This window comes from Caretta caretta, chromosome 4 (genome assembly GCF_965140235.1).
Source record: "Caretta caretta isolate rCarCar2 chromosome 4, rCarCar1.hap1, whole genome shotgun sequence".
Lineage (NCBI taxonomy): Eukaryota > Metazoa > Chordata > Testudines > Cheloniidae > Caretta > Caretta caretta.
The window spans coordinates 99,724,720-99,743,436 of NC_134209.1; the positions used below are offsets into that span (position 1 = coordinate 99,724,720).

Genomic DNA, 18,717 nt, shown 5'->3' on the forward strand with positions numbered 1-18,717 from the left:
GGTGTTTCAGAGACTGATCCTTCTTCTATTGGTGAAACAAACACCATTCCAGAACATGTAGATGTGTCAGAGACTGTAACTCATCATCCTACTCCTGGTGGTAAAACAGACATTGTTCTAGAAGGTGTGGATGTGTCAGAGACTGAACCTGCTCATGCTGTCAATAATAGGAGAAAAGATCCTGGTATGTGGGTTGATTTCAGTACCGATGATGTTGCTTACTGGCTAGATCGTGGACCCAATGACTGTCAGCACCACACTGGGCCATTTGAGAAATCACATCGGACTTTTACCAATGGCAAAGAAACAAGATATTGTCCACAAAAAATATTTTTCTACATGAAAGTGAATGGTGAGAAATACACTCGAGAATAGCTACTGTGTTCACCATCAACAGGGTCTGTGTACTGTTTTGTTTGCAAACTTTTTGCATATAAACCTTCAACATCCCGGTTTGCTGCAGATGGATTTAGGGACTGGCAGAATACTGTTTTAATTGAACGACATGAAAATAGCACGACTCACAGAGATTCAATGTTGACATATTTAAATTGAAGACAGGGCTTTGGATTGACACAAAAATTGGAAAAACAAATTAAAGGGGAGCATGAATACTGGCAACATGTCTTGCAGTGTATTATAGCTGTTCAAACATTAGCTGAACGTGGTCTGCCTTTCTGGGAATCAAATGACACATTTGGATCATTGCAGAATGGAAATTTCTTGGGATTGTTGGAGCTTGTGGCTCAGTTTGACCCATTTTTAGCAGGTCATATCTCAAAATATGGGAATGCTGGCAAAGGTAACACATCACAATTATCCAAGACAATATGTGATGAACTCATTGGTCTGATGAGTGACAAAGTTCATTCGGCTATTGTGGATGAAATAAGTACTGCTGGGTATTTCAGTTAATCTGTCAACTCTACACCTGATCTTTCACATATTGATCAGTTGAGTATTGTACTAAGATATGTGCCTCCCACAGATGGAAAACCAGTTGAATGATTTATAACATTCCTCAATTTGAAAAGTCACACTGGTGAAGAAATGGCAAATCAAGTACTGCATTATCTGTGCCAAGTTTGCAAAATAGATGTCTCAAAGTGCAGAGGTCAATCTTATGACAACGCTGCCAACATGTCAGGGCGTTATCGAGGAACGCAGACGAAGCTTTTAGAACAGAAAAAATATGCCATATTCATGCCATGTGCTGCACACTCTCTGTCTTGTTATCCGCAGTGCTGTTGGTTGATGTCCGGTGGCAGTAAGTTTTTTTTTCTCAACAGTCCAGTTACTTTATACATTTTTCTCGGCCTTAACACACCGATGGGCAGTTCTTAAAACATATTTGGGCAATGATCATGTGTTGAAATCTCTTTCTAATACTTGCTGAGAGGCACATGCAGTGCCAACAAGTGCAATTCTGGAGTCCTACTCAAAGATTGTAGATGCGTTAGAAAGTATAGCTGAAGACCAATCACAAAAGGGAGAAACTACACAAGAGGCAGAAAACATTGCAAACAAGACACAAGAACTAGAGTTTGTATTCATGTTGACCATGTGGAATTATATTTTACAACACTTTTTTACCACACAAGTCAAGCTCTCCAAGAAAAACAATTGGATTTGAAAACATGTGCAGACCTCTGTCAATCATTAGCAGACCTCTTACATACTTGATTTCAAAAGATTTGAAGACATATCAAAAGATATCTTGCCTGATACTAACTACAAAGAAGCCCAGTCCCGCAAGTGAAACGATAGCAGTGCAACAGAAACAGCATTGAATCCTAGAGACACATTTCATGTATATATTTACTACGCTATAATTGATACACTTGAAGCTCTTTATGGAGAGGAGAGATGAAGTGTACAAAGAAGTATCAAGTAGATTTTCTTTTCTAAATGATATGGACTTATCTGACACACAATATTCACAAGGTTCCCAAAAACTAGTTGACTCATACCCTGTTGACGTGAACGTGAATCTCTGTGGAGAAGTATGGCAGTTCCACTGTTGTATGTGCGCAAAATTTAATGAAACAGGAAAAATGAAATTCAGTCACATTGATCTTCATGGCACAATATTGAAAGATGGAATACAGTGTGTATTTCCAAATGTAGAGATCGCATTATGTATTTTTCTAACATTGATGATTACTAACTGCTCTGCAGAACTCTCTTTCTCAGCTGAAAAGAATAAAAAACACTCAGAGAACAGCAGTGTGTCAGGACAGACTTGATTCACTTTCCCTGTCGTGTATGGAAGCAGACATACTTCATCGAGTCAGCTTCGATGAACGTATCCAGAATTTTGCAATCAGAAAATCTAGAAAGAAGCTATTTTAATTTCAGCATACATGTAAGTTTTGTGTCATTTAGAAAAATAAAATTTTGTTTTACGGTATAGTATTTTTATTTTGAATTACATATGGGGGGGCACCATAATCTTTTCAGTGCTTAGGGCCTCTAAAGGTCTTAATCTGGCCCTGTTTCTATACTTCATGGTCGGACAGGGAGTACTTGAAATATAGAATGCTCTTTGGACTCTCTACTGCCCCCAGCATCCTTATGAAGGTTCTGGTGGTAGGAGCTTCTTAACTACATCCATTAGGAATAATCATCTTCCCATGTATCGACAATTGGCTGATCAAGCAATGAAGTTAATTCCGCAGTAAGGAAAGCTATGACCTTATTTGACAAATTAGGACTTGAAGTCAACAGAGAAAAGTCCACTTTGACACCAGTCCAATCAATAGTGTTTGTAGAAGCCATCTCGGATGCCACAACAGTCACTTTACCTACTGACAGATTTATGACACTGAAGAATGAGATTTCAAAGGCTCAAATGAGTGCACAGAAACACCCTTGTCTGTGGCTCCTAGGTCACATGGCAACCTGCAATTTTGTCACACTTCAAGCCAGATTGCTCCTATGTTGCTTCCAAGAATGGTTGAGAACTGTTTACACTCTTAACACACACAGTCTGCAAATTAGTGTCAATCCCTCATCAGATTTTGATGTTGCTCAGTTGGTGGAATGACTTGGAGAAGATCTGTGCTGGAGTCCCCTTCGCTCCACCTCCCCACTCTCTGACTAGGGCATTGGATGCATCTCTCATGAGGGGGAGCTCAATTTTGAATGCGCACCGTTCAAGGCAAATGAACTGCCCAAAAGTCCATTCTTCATATTAACCTCCTGGAGCTCAGAGCAATCAGATATGTCTGCACACATTCCTTCCCATGATCAAGGGCCAGTCCAGAAACATCATGACAGACAACACAGCCACCACGTACTATACAAATAGTCGAGGAGCAAGATCCCCTTCACTTTGTGCAGAAGCAATAAAACTATGGAACTGGTGCATAGCTCAGCAAATCTTCATCTGCACTTCAGGCTTACTGGGTCGTCTTGCTGATGGTTTGAGCAGAAACTTCTGCGAGGGCGAGAGGGAGATCAACACCCTCAAGCAGATGTAAACAGTGTCAGAATGAGCTCCACCCTGACATCTGGTGGTGAGGTGCGGCAAGTTGTGGAAAAGAACTTCAGGTGCCGATCTCATTTGCATAGGCACACCCACCCCGCCTAGAATGAGGCCATAGCTGCCCAAATGGTCACTTTGGCTGCTGTGGGATCCCCAGTGTCTCTGTTATTGGGGCAGGAAGAGTAAATTGTTATTACCTTGATTATGGGAACTGTGCTTGGAACTGTACTGGGCCTTTTGTTATGATGGAGGGACTCACCATCAACTATGTAGCACTCGCTAGGCAAGGGTCATGGGTTCCAAAACTGTGTGAGTTGAGAGAGGCTGTGGACAAGTATTAATACTCGGTGGCATGGGCCCCTTGGTGAGGGCCTTACATGCTAATTGCACTTCCTCCTCTCTCCACTGTGGAATATCGGAGCTAATTTTGATTCCATTAGGAGTCTAGTTACAGGCTGCTGAATTCACTTTGGGCTAATGGTGTACCAGCACTGAGGCTCCCCTACTACAAGCTGAATTCACCTAAGAGCTGAAATCACTGAGTGTTGTGTTAAGTAGTGGGGAAGCCTGAAGATATATTGTGGAGCAGTTTCTGGGATGGCTGGAGCGCCTTGTGGACAGGCTGGTGGAGCAGTTCATAGGACGGTGGAAGCTGCTTGTGGGACGCAGAGCGGAGCAGTTCGTGGGATGGCGGGAGCTGCTTGTGGGCTGCAGAGCGGAGCCAAGCAAAGCAGTTCGTGGGGCGGCTGGTGGAGCGGAGCGAAGGCCTATGGAGCTGTGGGGCGGTCAGCTTCAGATCATATAAGGTGCCCCTTACCTCTCTTTCCCGCCCCCCCCCCCCCCATCTCCACCCAGGTTGGGAGGTAAAGCTCTGCAGATAAACTTTCGAATTCTGGGGCTGCCCTGACCAGGGACAGAGACTTTTGGGTCATTGGACTTTTGGGACTTGGGTGATTTGGGGTTGCTGGACTCAAGAACCAAACGGAAAGGGCATGCCCCAAATTTGCTTGGGGTGGGTTTTTGCTCATGGGTTGTGTTATGAATCCTGTGGGTGGTGTTTCCCCAACATAATGCCACATTGTTTCTCTCTGTTATTAAAAGGCTTTTTGCTACACTCAGACTATGTGCTTGCGAGAGGGGAAGTATTGCCTCTTGGAGGCGCCCAGCGGGGGTGGTATATATTTGTCCCAGGTCACTGGGTGGGGGCTCGAGCCAGTTTGCATTGTGTTATTGGAATGGATCCCCTAGATATTGAACCCGGCCCTTGTTGCTGCCAACTCTGACGGGCAGAAGGGTTACACAAATATTCCCTCATCTGGGTTTTTTCCAGAAATAGACCTCTTTGCCACTGCCATCAACAGAAAGTGCTGGAAGGTCTGTTCGATAGGGGGTCTAAGCCATCAATCTCTAGGAGAAATCTTCCTCATTTAATGGTTGAGGAATCTCCTCTATGTCTATCCTCCAATGCCATTGCTCCTCAGTGCATACACATCTGAAGTGGAGCACCCATAGGGACTAAAACTCTTCGAGATGTTTGTTTCTGGACAGGGTAAGTAACCTCTTCTGTGCAAAAGGGAAAAATGCAATTTCAGGGATTGCATGGAAATTTTAAAATTAGCCCAACAATGTGATTTCCACCCGCAATAGCAGGGAGGCAGAGGCAGGTATCCCCACTTCCACCTCCCTAACTAGGCTATAGCTCAGGGATGAGCAAACTATGGCCTGTGGGCCACATCCAGCCCACCAATTGATTTTAATATGGCCCTCGAGCTCCTGCTGGGGAGTGGGGTCTGGGGCTTGCCCTGCTCCCGTGCTCCAGCTGGGGAGCAGGGTTGGGGGCCACTCTGCGCATTCATGCCACAGCTCTGCGTGGCTCCAAGAAGCAGCAGCATGTCCCCCCTCTGACTCCTACGTTTAGGGGCAGTAAGGGGGCTCCGCGCACTGCCCCCACCACAAGCGCTGCCCCTGCAGCTCCCATGGGCCAGGAACTGCGTCCCTGAGCCTCTCCCCTGCTCCAACCCCCTGCCCTAGCCCTGATCCCCCCTCCTGCCCTGGAACCCATCGATCCTAGCCCGGAGCACCCTCCACCCCTATATCCCAACCCCTTGCCCCAGCCTGGAGCCCCCTCCCTCACCCTGAACTCCTCATTTCTGCCCCCACCCCAGAGCCTGCACCCCCAGCCACAGCTCTCACCCCACCATACCCCAATCTTCTGCCCCAGCCCTTATCTCCCTCCCACCCTCTGAACCCCTTGGTCCCAGCCTGGAGCACCCTCATATGCTCCAAATCCTCATCGCCAGCCCCACCCCAGAGCCCGCACCTCCAGCTAGAGCCTTCATCCCTCCCACACCTGAACCCCCGCATCCCCAGCCAGAGCCCACACCTCCTCCTACATCCCTAACCCAATTGCATGAGCATTCATGGCCCGCCATACAATTTCCTTACCCAGATGTGCTAACAATGCAGTGATTAGAAGCCCTGGCCCTGCTAAGGGGAGGCATTGCAGCACTGGCTGGTATGGAGCGGGGCCTGGGATCCATCTCCCCACACCGTACTCAGCATAGTAGCCAGTGCCACCACTGGTTGGAACATGTGCATGTGTGTGAGGGGGCCCTGCCCCAGCAGGGGGATAATGGTGTGGGGTGGATCCTGGGCTCAGTTCCTCGCCAACCAGGGTCTCCCCAGGGCCTTATTCATATAGTGCTGTCGTTGGTACAAAAGAATTATGAAATCTCTGAACGCATCAGAATGTATCTATACACTTATCCAGTGACTTTATTTCTTGGCAATTGTCATAATAAAGTTCCTTTTCTGGAACATCCTTCCCTATACAGTATGGCCGACTTCTTTTCATGCTTGCCAAAATATCAGTTTTCTGAACTCCAGCAAGACTATGAATTGAACCATGACTGTCCTAAGACAGTAAACTAAGTGTCTCTGTGGCATTTAATAGTTATTATCATATTTCTAGGTTATTTTTGCTTCAAGACTTAAGGTACATAATGTATCTCTGATTAGGTATATAATAAAGGTTTGCTGAGGTAAAATATGAAGCATTGTTAGGGTTATTTTTAGAAATGTGACGCGAAAACTCATCAAGTGGATTTTTCTGCCATATTTGAGGTTTTTCTTAAATATTTTCCCTCTTTTATAAGAACTGTAACATGGCAGCGCTTGCTTTTTTTTTGCAATGGTTTATAATACTAGAATTGTTTAGATAATTAATACTTAGTTGTTTTAATTTTTTTGCAAAATATTTGGGCAGTTTAATATTTTTTTCTTTCAAAAGATACAATAAAATAAACAATGTCCATTTAGCTCAGTGTTGTGCTCCTGCCATTTGCAGTAGAAGTGCTATAGTTGCTGTCTTGGAATATTTTTCTTTTTGTGTATTGTAAATGAAGAGAGAGTTGAGGAGAGACAGAACGTTTGTATCAAGTTGCTGCTATTACTGACCCATTTCTAATCCTGAAGCTGACCTACAGGGTGCTTACACGCATGTAGTCGGTGCTGCTAATGGTTTGCAGTGAGGTCAAATGTCTTGTCTACAGAGCTCTGTAATGCAACAAGTGAGAGTGACGATAAATTGCTTACACTTTTTGAGTCTTTAATTTTGCACCAGTAGTAGTACCGAAACCTCCCTGTTCTCCACCCCGCCCATCCCCACCCCAACATTATGAAATTAACTGCAAAAAACAGCCACTGCCAAACAAAAAACCAGATGGCTGGAGGGTTTGCATGGCTTATGGTGCTCTCAGAGCCAGAATCTGTTTCATTGTCAGCTGGCGTTCAAACCCAAGGGAGTACTGCTATAGAATGCTTTGCTATACTTTCATCTCCAGTGGATCTTGCTTTTCCTTACTTTTACTCAGGAACAAATAAACATGGTTAATTAGCTACAAGCCTTTTCATGCATAGTCATTCCAGCAGCCTGTCTAACTATAATGGCTTTTTAAAAGCTTAAATGAGAACATGAATTGGAGGCACTTTTCCTTGGAGCTATGAATGAAGAATCTAAAACTATGGCAAGTGGTTTTTGTTTGTTTGTTTTTTCTAAAATAAAAAGCCACTGACTTGGCAACTGGTTTCTTGTTCTACTCTGTGACATGGTCTATCAGGCCGCCTTTATCCCCCTGCTGGAGGCATCCATGCCCTGACATCCCCACTTAAGGAAAATCCACTCAAACTGGGCTCCCAACAAGAGATTCCTCCAGAGGCCTAGAAAGGCCTGGAGGACATACTAACCAATCAAGAGTCAGAAAGCCAGTTAATAAGGCTGGCTTGCTTGCTTGCTCTCACGTCAGTGGTTGAGCTGGCGAGAACCTGGAACAAAGGAGGAGGTTCTCAGTTCTAGCCAAGAAACTGAGGTCCAACTGAGGGCCTTGCCTTCAAGCATTGCAACAAAGGGCTTATACTTAAGGTTTTTGTTTCTTTACTTAAAGGCACAGAGAGTCAAATCCTGAGTTTATTTTGTTGTTTAACTGTTGAGAGACTGACGCCCCACTTACAGCATGGGCCACACATAAGGAGTGTTACAAAGCAGGGCTGCCCACAGGGCGTGCTAAAGACCAGTCCCTCCTGCCACATATTTCATGATGAGAAACAAATGTATGTTGCATGACAGGGTTTCTACTGAATAGGTATGCACTCCCAAGCTGTGGCATTCCATCACTGATGAGTAGAAATACTTCCACGACATCTGTTATGGTTGCTGAGCTGAGCATTACATGGTTGTGACTTACAGTATATTATTCAAGTAACACTAACACCTGTTGGTGGGGAGCTTTTTTTCCCTATTTGCCTGAGGCTCTGAGCTCATCATGGGATGTAACTTACCTGTTGAATGTTTCTAAAAATAACTATTATGCCTTCAGTAAAAGTAATTAACATTCAAAGAGAAAAGGAGTACTTGTGGCACCTTAGAGACTAACCAATTTATTTGAGCATAAGCTTTCGTGAGCTACAGCTCACTTCATCGGATGCATACTGTAGCTCACGAAAGCTTATGCTCAAATAAATTGGTTAGTCTCTAAGGTGCCACAAGGACTCCTTTTCTTTTTGCAAATACAGACTAACACGGCTGTTACTCTGAAACCTAACATTCAAAGAGCACTCTTTGTGGCCTTTACTGACATTGGTCCAAATCCTGTTATTTTAAATCAATGGAGTTACTTTGAATTAACACTAATGAGACTGAGAGTAGAATGTAACCTACCGTCTAATCTTCTCAACAACAGTATGAGAGGGAGACAAGTAGTAGTATTCCCTTTTTAAAGGTGGGGAAATTGAGGCAGAGAAGTTAAATGGCTTGCCTAGTGCTATAGTGGCAATTTAGTGTCTGTTCAGATTAGAACCTGGGAAAGCCTGTGATCAAACTACTAGATCACACACCTCTCAACAAATAAAGCTCTAATTTTGGCTTATCAAATTATTTAAGACAAATATAATTCTATATTACAGCTAGAAAAATGACCACCAGATGGTGTTATGCAATAGCTAATGAAATAATTCAGCCAGAGAAAATACACAGCTGTGTTTCATTTTGTGAGGGGCTGAGCATAAGGAGTTCCTCTGAAGGAAATTATCATGTAAGTAAGGGACCACCATCCACAATCATTAGAAAAATGGGACAAATTTATGTATATTCCTAGCAGAGGCATGTGATCTCACAAGGCAATAACATTCTTAAATCTTCTGGGGTTTTGCATATTGCCACCAGACTACCTGCTGATATGAGTGGATATAAATTGAGGACAGCAATTGTATCTAATTATACACAGCAAATTGTGTGCTGCTGCATTATGCACCGTATTCAGCATCTGGTAGATTTAAGATGTAGCCACAAATAGAGCACACTGCAGTAGTCTAATCTTATGCAATGAGGACATGAATCGTAGTGAAGTCCACATCCAAAAGAAAAGGTTGCTGTTTTCTAGCCTGATGCAAATAAAAGAAAGTTGTCCTGCCTATTCAACAACTGGGAATCTAACCAGGCTCTCAAGTTGTAAATACAAGTAGCCTCAAACAGACATAATCCTCACCTTATTTCCCAACCCACCAATATTCCCTCTGTATAATATAAATTAAAGATCTTCTCCAAAGCATGTTAAAAATCAATGGAAAGACTCCTATTGACGTCAGTAAATTTAGGATAAGACCACTCCGTGAGCCTTAGTCTACTCACTCTCACCCATACTCATGTTCATCCAGGCACTGGGTAAAGGTACACAACTGTAACATCTGGCTCAGAAGAGAAAGAAACAGATAGGTCTTGTGTGTGTACTGAAGGCATCACAATGACATGTTATCACTATCCCTTCTACTAGCCCCACATACATTTTTAATAGGAGGGGGGACATGATGGGACCCTGTAGAACTCCACATGAGAGGAAGAATAGCAACAGCCCAATGTGACATTCTTCAAAATCTGAGAGAAAAGACAGAAGCCATTTAAGGGCAATGCCATGCACTCCTCCTGGAGGTCTGCGGATGGGTCAACAACACTTTATGATCAGTAGTATCAAGTGCAGTGGATAAATCTAGTAATATCAGTATGGACAGCTGATCTTCATTAATGGCCAGTAGGAGGTTGTCAACCAGTGCATCCAGCTCAGTGCTGGTATTCAGAATGGCAAGGTTCTAGGAAATCTGAACTATCTAGATGCTATGGGATTGTCTTGCTGCAATCTTTTCAATAATCTTAACCATATTGTCAATGTGAAGAGAGAGCTTCTTAGGCAAATCCAGCAGCCTTGCTTTTTTTAACAGAGACGCTGACAATTTCCATTAGAATAGGCTCCAAATATATTTACCGGACTTCAGCAAGGAAGAAGATATATCCAGAACTGGGGTTGTGGCACCTGTTCTGTCTCCTGCTCTCTGTCACATCACATGCCCTCCACTGGGGCTTTCAGCCATGGAACACCTTGTCTTAAAGGGACCTTGATGAACAGAGCAGCTGCACCAGACTCAGCTTGGCTCTTAAAGGGCTACTGCCTTGTTATAGCAGCTTTCTCCTTCAGAGAAGCGCTATTTGGAGAAGACGTAGAGAAGGTAGGCAAAGAGTTCTCTCTCACATTTCTTCTTCTTCAGCATCGTAGGTCCTTCTGACTCAGACCCACAACCTTCTCCTGTCACAGCACTTTTTCATCTTTTTGCAAAGGCTCTTTTGAGCCTGGGGAACATTATAAGATTCATTAAAAGCTTCACAGATATGATCAATTTCCTCTTAGTCTCCCCAAACACCTTTTGAAGGATAGCCCCTACTAGTTTGCTTACAGTTTGCCAGGGGTTTGTTCAGATACCTAGGCTCGAGAGGAGGTTATATAAGGAAACACCTAGAATCTGTCCCTTGTTGTATTCCTTTTATATTTAGAGAGACAGCCTGGCTTATACATTTTTTTCCTAGACAAGCCCTGGAACTGTCTCATAGGCAAGTCCTCATGGGAAATTCCAGCATGGGGCTTCCTAAAGTCTATTGTGATAATCTCTTTGGAGGAGCAAGGCTGGAGATTTGTTGGTCCTAGCCTGTTTTGGTCCCAAACAAGTTGGAAAGATTTTGACTCATGCTGGACTTAAACCACTTCAGAAATTGAATTTGCAGGATTTATTTCCAGCTGGAAATCCTCCATTCCATTCCATTCTGCTTTTCTGGTTCCTGAAGGATTTTCTTTACTCCATAGACCTCAAGGATGCATATTTTTGTGGGTCTGTCATTGAATTTTCCCAAACTCTATGCTTTGGCTTGTTCTCAGCTCCCATGGTTGCACAATCAGACCTTATTATCCATAACAGTTTGCCAACAGTATATTTTCCATTAAGTGGAATTTTCCAATTTTTTTCCCCCCTGGGAGACAAAGGAAAAAATAGAATAGGAGTACTTGTGGTACCTTAGAGACTAACAAATTTATTTGAGCATAAGCTTCCATGGGCTACAGCCCACTTCATCGGATGCTTAGAATGAAACATATAGTAGGAAGATATAGATATAGATGTACATACATACAGAGAATATGAAAAGGTGGAGTAAAAGGCTAATTAATTAAGATGAGCTATTATCAGCAGGAGAAAAAAACTTTTGTAGTGATAATCAATATGTTCCATTCTATGCACCCGATGAAGTGAGCTGTAGCCCACGAAAGCTTATGCTCAAATAAATTTGTTAGTCTCTAAGGTACCACAAGTATTCCTTTTCTTTTTGCAGATACAGACTAACACGGCTGCTACTCTGAAATCTGTCATAAAGGAAAAAATAAAATCCTCCTACTGGCAGATCATCTTTCGCATATTTCTGGCATCATGTAAAATTATTGACATGAAGTTCTGTTTAGATCAGGGAATTAATGATTTTTTTATTGACATTAAACAGAAAATCACTTAATGTCAATTGATCATCAATCATTTAACATAAATTGGTGCTCAGGTATTATTGTGATGGATACCCAGGGAATTCATTGTGATAGACAGATCTGAAGTAGATGCATCTGCTAAATTATTTGCTACATGGAAAAATAATTTGTATTAAATGGACTTGAGATTATATTAATACTTGACTGTATTACTACTAAGAAAGAAGTGGATTGATTGGATCTTTAAATGATAGTGATTGACTGTATTTTTTCCTTCTTGTTGTCTCGTAGAGGGACTCATACTACTCACTCTTAAAGATGTTTCCTTGGAGAAACAAAGACAATGAGGACCCCCGCTGCCTGCCACCTCCCTCCCCTTATTAATAAGAATCCAATCATGTAAAATACCCTGAGATAGACTCAAATGGGTGTATGTCTTCTCTGCAAAGTTAGCTAGGACTAGCCCAGCAGGGGAGGAGCATCCCCATTGCAAAGTGCTACCTGTGCCAGACCTGTATTACAGAGTCCACAGTTTTCAGAGTAACAGCCGTGTTAGTCTGTATTCGCAAAAAGAAAAGGAGTACTTGTGGCACCTTAGAGACTAACCAATTTATTTGAGCATAAGCTTTCGTGAGCTACAGCTCACTTCATCGGATGCATACTGTGGAAAGTGTAGAAGATCTTTTTATATACACACAAAGCATGAAAAGAGTCCACAGTGGTGCTGTACTGGCCTGTGTGCTTGAATGGATTTCTGGTGGGATATCCCGTGGTTCTTAGTGGTGCATAAAACTGGACTGCTCTATGAATTCATTCAAAAGAGGCTCTCGTCCCCCTCCCCATGCCCAAAGCGGGAACTGCTGTCCATGGTAATGACATTAGAACAATACTTTATGTAAATAACTTCCAACTGGACTTACTATTTATTAGCACAGACAGTTCTGAAGGCGAAAGCGAACAGTGTTTGGCAGCAATAACTTTCAATGAGAACACCATTAGGGAATGCAGACTGGAAACTGTAAAGCGATTTGTAATGTACCTGACTGGCTTCTCTGCCTCTTTCTTTCCTGTCAACTGAATATAAAATTATGATTTTGGGGACACTTCCCCAATTTGAGTTTTACTGATATCACTCCACAGCTTTACCAGAAGGCTGGTATCAGCCTCTGGCTAATGGGCAGCACAGAAAGGAGGATTTCTTGGATGGCATCTGTTCAAATGCTGTGGAAATGCTTCAGAAAATGAGCTGGCAAACATGGGGTTAAAATGCTGATCCAGTAAAAGTAAGTTCAGTGCAGAAGAAAGGACATAGACAAGAATGTACAGCCCAGGTGGAATTGTGGAATAGGACTGGAAGACTAACAGAACCCAGGCTTGATTAGCTTTCATTTACATGGCATTGTAGATAGGTTGCCAGCCAGAACCGGAGCGAAACCTGAGCTCAAGCCTATACCCTCAGCCATGCCTGTAGCTCAGGGTTAAAGCACTCTCAAGCTTGGGTTAGAAGTGTATGGAAAGGAGGTTGGGGTGACACCTAGGCTAGAGCCCAGGCTAACTCTGCAATGAAGATATACCCTTAAGTGTTTTATATAGCCATCCATCATCTTATCTGAGCACCTAAGGAATAGTCTCTGCTCAGTTCTTCAGAGGTCTGGGGGGTTATTCCTCCTTGGCTCCAAATTTGACAAGCACTTGTGGATTACAGGTGAAAAAGTTCACAATAATTGAGCATTTTATCCCATTTATGTCCTGAGACAATGTCCGTATTCAGGTAAATATCCATACTCTCTCCACCTGATCCTTGAATTTCTGTAAAATGGATTTTTTTCATATACTTTAAGTGCAGAGTTAAAGCTGAAATCTCATTCTGAATTAATCTGACTGAGCTAAATTTACTGTTGGTGTAAATCTTGTCTTCAGGGACTCCATTTGATCCATTGTTGCCTCTCTCATATGTGGTTCTGTTGGGACAATCAATCATAACGGGAAAACATTTGTATAATTACTCAACAAACATGTTATAGTCAAATTGTTAGCTGTGTTTTTCACTCTCTTTTTTCAGATCCCCTCTTCCTTTCTCTTGACAAACCATCACTTACTTCCTCTTCTTTTGTTATCCTACACATTTTTCATTGTATACCACTGGGTATCAGCATTACTCACACCATAGGTGTTTCTTTTAGTAGTCTTTTGGATTGCCTGTGAATTAACCATGTCCTCAGCAAGAATACTTACTCATAACAGAGTGAGATAATGATAGAATTTGAGTCTTTAATCTGCATTTGTGGAACCTTTCCTCATAGTTTGTGTGTGCATGTGAAATTTTGTGCAGTTTTTCCCCCCGACTTTTTTTAAACGAGCCTATTTGATGGAGTTATATGAGAAGAGACAGTGTTTGTTTTACATATTTATTTTTAAAACAAAAAATGAGCTTTATCTGTAAATGACTGTTCAAAAGAACATGGTAAATGGTCACAGAAACAAGAGTCTAATGCATTTCACAAAAAAAGTGTTATCTTATATTTATTTCAGTGTTTATTTCTCTAAATTTGCTTGTTAATTTAGGTTCATATACAAGCTTCTGTTAAGGTCTTTACAGTCCTTCCACTATTAAGTAATAGTTTACAGTCTTTTACAGTTTTTTACTTGTTAAACATAATATTTGCCATATCTGATATGTAAATGCATTGAAAAATATGTTTATCATATAAGTGCAGCTTTAACAACTTTTGAAATGTTTAATTTACTTTTAAACCTTGTTTGGATGGTACAATCTATCCATGGAAATTCATAGTTAGTACATTTAAAGAAGCCTATTTTTCACTTCAAATGCCACAAAGCCTTTATATGTCACATCAAGGAATACTTAAAATCTTTCATTTATCATGTACAAGCACAATAATAGCCATATTCTAATCTCCAATCAAGGGCAACCATCACAGTTTATTGGAAAAGAAACTGATTACTTGAGCATACCATAAATCCTCCTAAAGTCTGCATGCTAACAATCACTGTGACATGCTTATTGAAGTCTATGGGAGGTTTTCTACTGATTTCAAGTTGGGCTTCGAGTCTGCCCCAAAAGCACATGATTCATTATCATTTGGCCTCTTCACAAAAATATTGATTTATTACATATATTTTTATCATATCAATTGTAGATTTCCAAAAGTATATTAACCCACTGATATTTTCATATTAATTATATTTTGGGGTGGGAGGTGACAAATTTCATACCAGAGAGTTTTTTAAAATATATTGAATATTTTATAATAATCTGCACAGTTTCCAGATTTTTTACATATAGTGAAAGATCTCAAGTTATTTTCAGTGTGTCACATTAATGTCACCAAAACTTCTTCCAAAGAAAAGAGTTCTGTTTTTCATTTTCCGATTTTCCTTTTATTCTGTCTAGCCTAGTCTGTCCATATTTTTTTTGGTCTTTTTAGTTTGATCCGTGCTTTCTGATTGCTACAGTGTGTGTCGCTTCTTATTTGATTTTCCTATCTACTATTTTAAATCCCTGCCTATTTTTCTGTTCATTTTTATAGATATTTTGCTGTTTCTTTGTGCTGTTTCTATCTCAGGGCTCAGTCCTAAGTACAAAGAGCTGCAAACTCCCACCAATGTGTGCAGTGTTTATCCCCAAAGGCCTTCTCACCCCCTTGTGGACCATGCAGGGAATGAAATTGTGAGATGTCGTCGTGTCAGGGGTGTAAAAAGGCTTCTTACAGGCTTCTTTCCCATCCCCCTCACGTACAAAGGCTAGTCACAATCTGAGCCTAAATTATTAGTCTAACAGCAATACAACGAATATAATCTGAAATAAAACAAGTAAGCACCATTTCTTAACCCCTCCTTGAAAACTCTGTCTAGTCAAAGCATCAGTATTAACAAGTGTCACCAAAGAGTATTATAAACTCTCCATTGTATGGTCTTGTTCCCCTTTTGAAGATTGCCTCATGCTGTGTGGGGTGGAGATTCTTTTTAAACATCACTGAACTTTTTATGCTCATCCTACAGTATTTCAATACATACGCACACTATCTATCTGTATCGATTGGTTGTCCCTTGTCTTGTCTTATACTTACAAGTTAAGTTCTTCAGGGGCAGGCGCTGTCTTTTTGTTCTGTGTTCGTACAATGCCTAGCAAAATGGGGTCCAGGTGAATAACTGGGGCTCCTAGGTACTGGGTTAATACAAATAATGACAGTTACTATTATCAGTGAGCCCTTGAGGAAATTCAGGGATATGTCTGTGTCACAGGGTCTGCTCAGACTTCCCCTCCCTCACAGTGCTCCTAATTCCTCCAACTGCTATCCCCCTACACACCCTTCTCAGGGTCTGCTGGCCTTTGAGCCTTCCTTCAGTTGGTACAGAGGCAGAAATGCAGCCCTCCTGTCCCCTACCAGGCTAGTCCTGACTGAACTTTTCTCAGGGCTTATATACAGCTGTCTCCACTTGGCTCAGCCTATTCCTCTGGGCCAGCCCTCTTTAGGGCCTGCAGCTGGGCACCCTGCTGAGTGCCTGGGCCCCCGGTACCTGGCCACCCTGCCAGGAAGCAGGGTGCGGCCAGCCCTTTTTAGCAGGGTGTTCACAGAGTTTACTTCTGCCCTGCCACAGTCTGTTTAATGTATTGGGTGCCATTGTGTTCCTTTATTGTAGAACATGCTTGTTGAACATATTGTAGAACATGTGTTGAGTATGAAATCATTTATGAAGAATGACACCAGGATGATTATCAGATTGAACTGTCATCTCTATGCATTATAATGCAATTTTATTTAGTTAAGCAGCAGATGTATAATGATGTTAGAATTCATAAATCATTTATCAGATAATTTCCTTCATTATTCCATAATAGCCTAGTTTTTTTAGGGAGATTTTCTTCCTTTCCCGGTGTCCAATTTAATTTAAAACAAAAATATGTCTGGGTTTCTCAGGACAGAAGCCCTGAAAAATTAAATTTTTAATGGCTTCTGGACATTTTAAAAAATTGAATCAGGCGCCTTATGAGAACATTGATCCTTCCTCTGCAGATCTCTTTCAATTTATCCTATGAACGTATAATTTCCAGGCACTGCAGCCTGGCTACAAATCCATCAGTCACATGGAAAACTGATAGTATTTTGTTCTGACACATTTATAAATGCTAAGTATAATAAAATTGGTAAAATTGAAAAAATAGATATTGTTTATACAGTGAAAGATACCTTGGGATAGAATTTAAAAGTTCCCGTTAAAGGTTACCTTGTTTCATGTATTTAATTCTGTGCACCAATCAGTCTGGCTACTGACCATATGATATATTTAAAACTAACTAATTAAATTCAGTTTCCCAAAACATACAGCCTGCATCATGGGAAGAAAGTTCCTTCTAGTTGATCCATAGTTGAACAAATGCTTGATGAAAATTATTTGCCTTGTGCAGCACATTTAAGATGAGTACCTGTGGGCTGAGTGAGTGACTTCCATAGTGGGGAAAACACTCTGGGTCTGATTCTTATTTACGGTAAGGCCCCTTTTATCGCTCTGGCTGTACTAATTTAAGCTGTGTGTAAAAAGGCACTAGTATAAATCAGAATTTAGGCCTCTGCCTCTAGTCCTTAAAAGTATCTCACGTGATCTTAGTGATTCAGCTGTAAAGTACTTCTTCCTAGCAAACCTTGTATATTGTAAAAAGAAAAGGAGTACTTGTGGCACCTTAGAGACTAACCAATTTATTTGAGCATGAGCTTTCGTGAGCTACAGCTCACTTCATCAGATGTATACCGTGGAAACTGCAGCAGACTTTATATACACACAGAGAATATGAAACAATACCTCCTCCCACCCCACTGTCCTGCTGTATATTGTAGATTTGTGAGTATGATACTGCAGTTGTAACTCTCTCTCCCTCTTTTGCATTTTGATGAGCCACTGAAATATGCCCTGATATTTTGTTGCTGTCTTTGGAAATCATTAGTAAGACTACGTTTTAGTCATGGGTATTTTTAGTAAAAGTCATGGACAGGTCACAGGCTGTAAACAAAAATTCACTACCCGTGACCTATGACTTTTACTAAAAATACCCATGACTAAAACTTGGAGGGAGGGCTGCCCGGGGGGCTGTGGGTGGAGGGGGAAGGTGTCCCAGGTGCTGGGGAGGGGGCAGGTAGCAGCACGTGGCCCGGGATCTCTGCTGGTGCTGGAGCGGGAAGGGGGCGGCCCGGGACTCCCGCTGGTGCTGAGGGGGCATGGGAGGCAGCGTGTGGCCCAGGACCCCTGCTGTTGCTGGTGTGAGGGGGTTTGGTGGGGCTGGCAGGCTTCCTACCTGGTTCCGCGCCTCCCCTTTACTCCCAGCACCCGAGTGTGGGGTTGGGGCACAGAACAGGGTGAGGGGGGCTCCCTGGAAACAGCGACATCCCCCCTCTCAGCTCCCTGCGGAGGCGTGGCCAGGCAGCTCTGTGTGCTGCCTCTGCCCAGAGTGCTGGCTTCGCAGCTCCCATTGGCCAGGAACTGTGACCAATGGGAGCTGCGGGGGTGGTGCCTGCAGGCAATGTCTTTCTCTCTAGGTACTTATATGGACCTCATTATATCTCTAGTGTGTGATTGCCTCCCTAGTAATTAAAAATCAAACAGTACAAATAACCTCTTTCTCCCTTCCTCACCTGTTAAAAGAAAAACCTCAAAATACATATTGGTATGTTTAACTGGATGGGCTGAGTAAATGAATGCACTGAAAGAAGCTATTGTGCAGATTTTTAAATGTTTTTTGTTCAACAAAGTACAGTTTTCAGTATTATTACTTACTGTTTTATTACACTAGTGCCTAGAGGTCTCAATAAAATACAGTAATTTATTTCTAATTCAGGAGAAAGTAGAATTTCATCTGAGGGTTTC

General features: G+C 42.1%; 1 protein-coding gene across 4 annotated transcripts in view; it reads left to right on the top strand.

Moving 5' to 3' along the window:
- LOC125635899 (cyclic nucleotide-binding domain-containing protein 2) overlaps positions 1-18,717 on the top strand; it is an 82,109-nt gene that overhangs the window by 42,466 nt on the left and 20,926 nt on the right. The gene's annotated exons all lie outside the window — the stretch shown is intronic.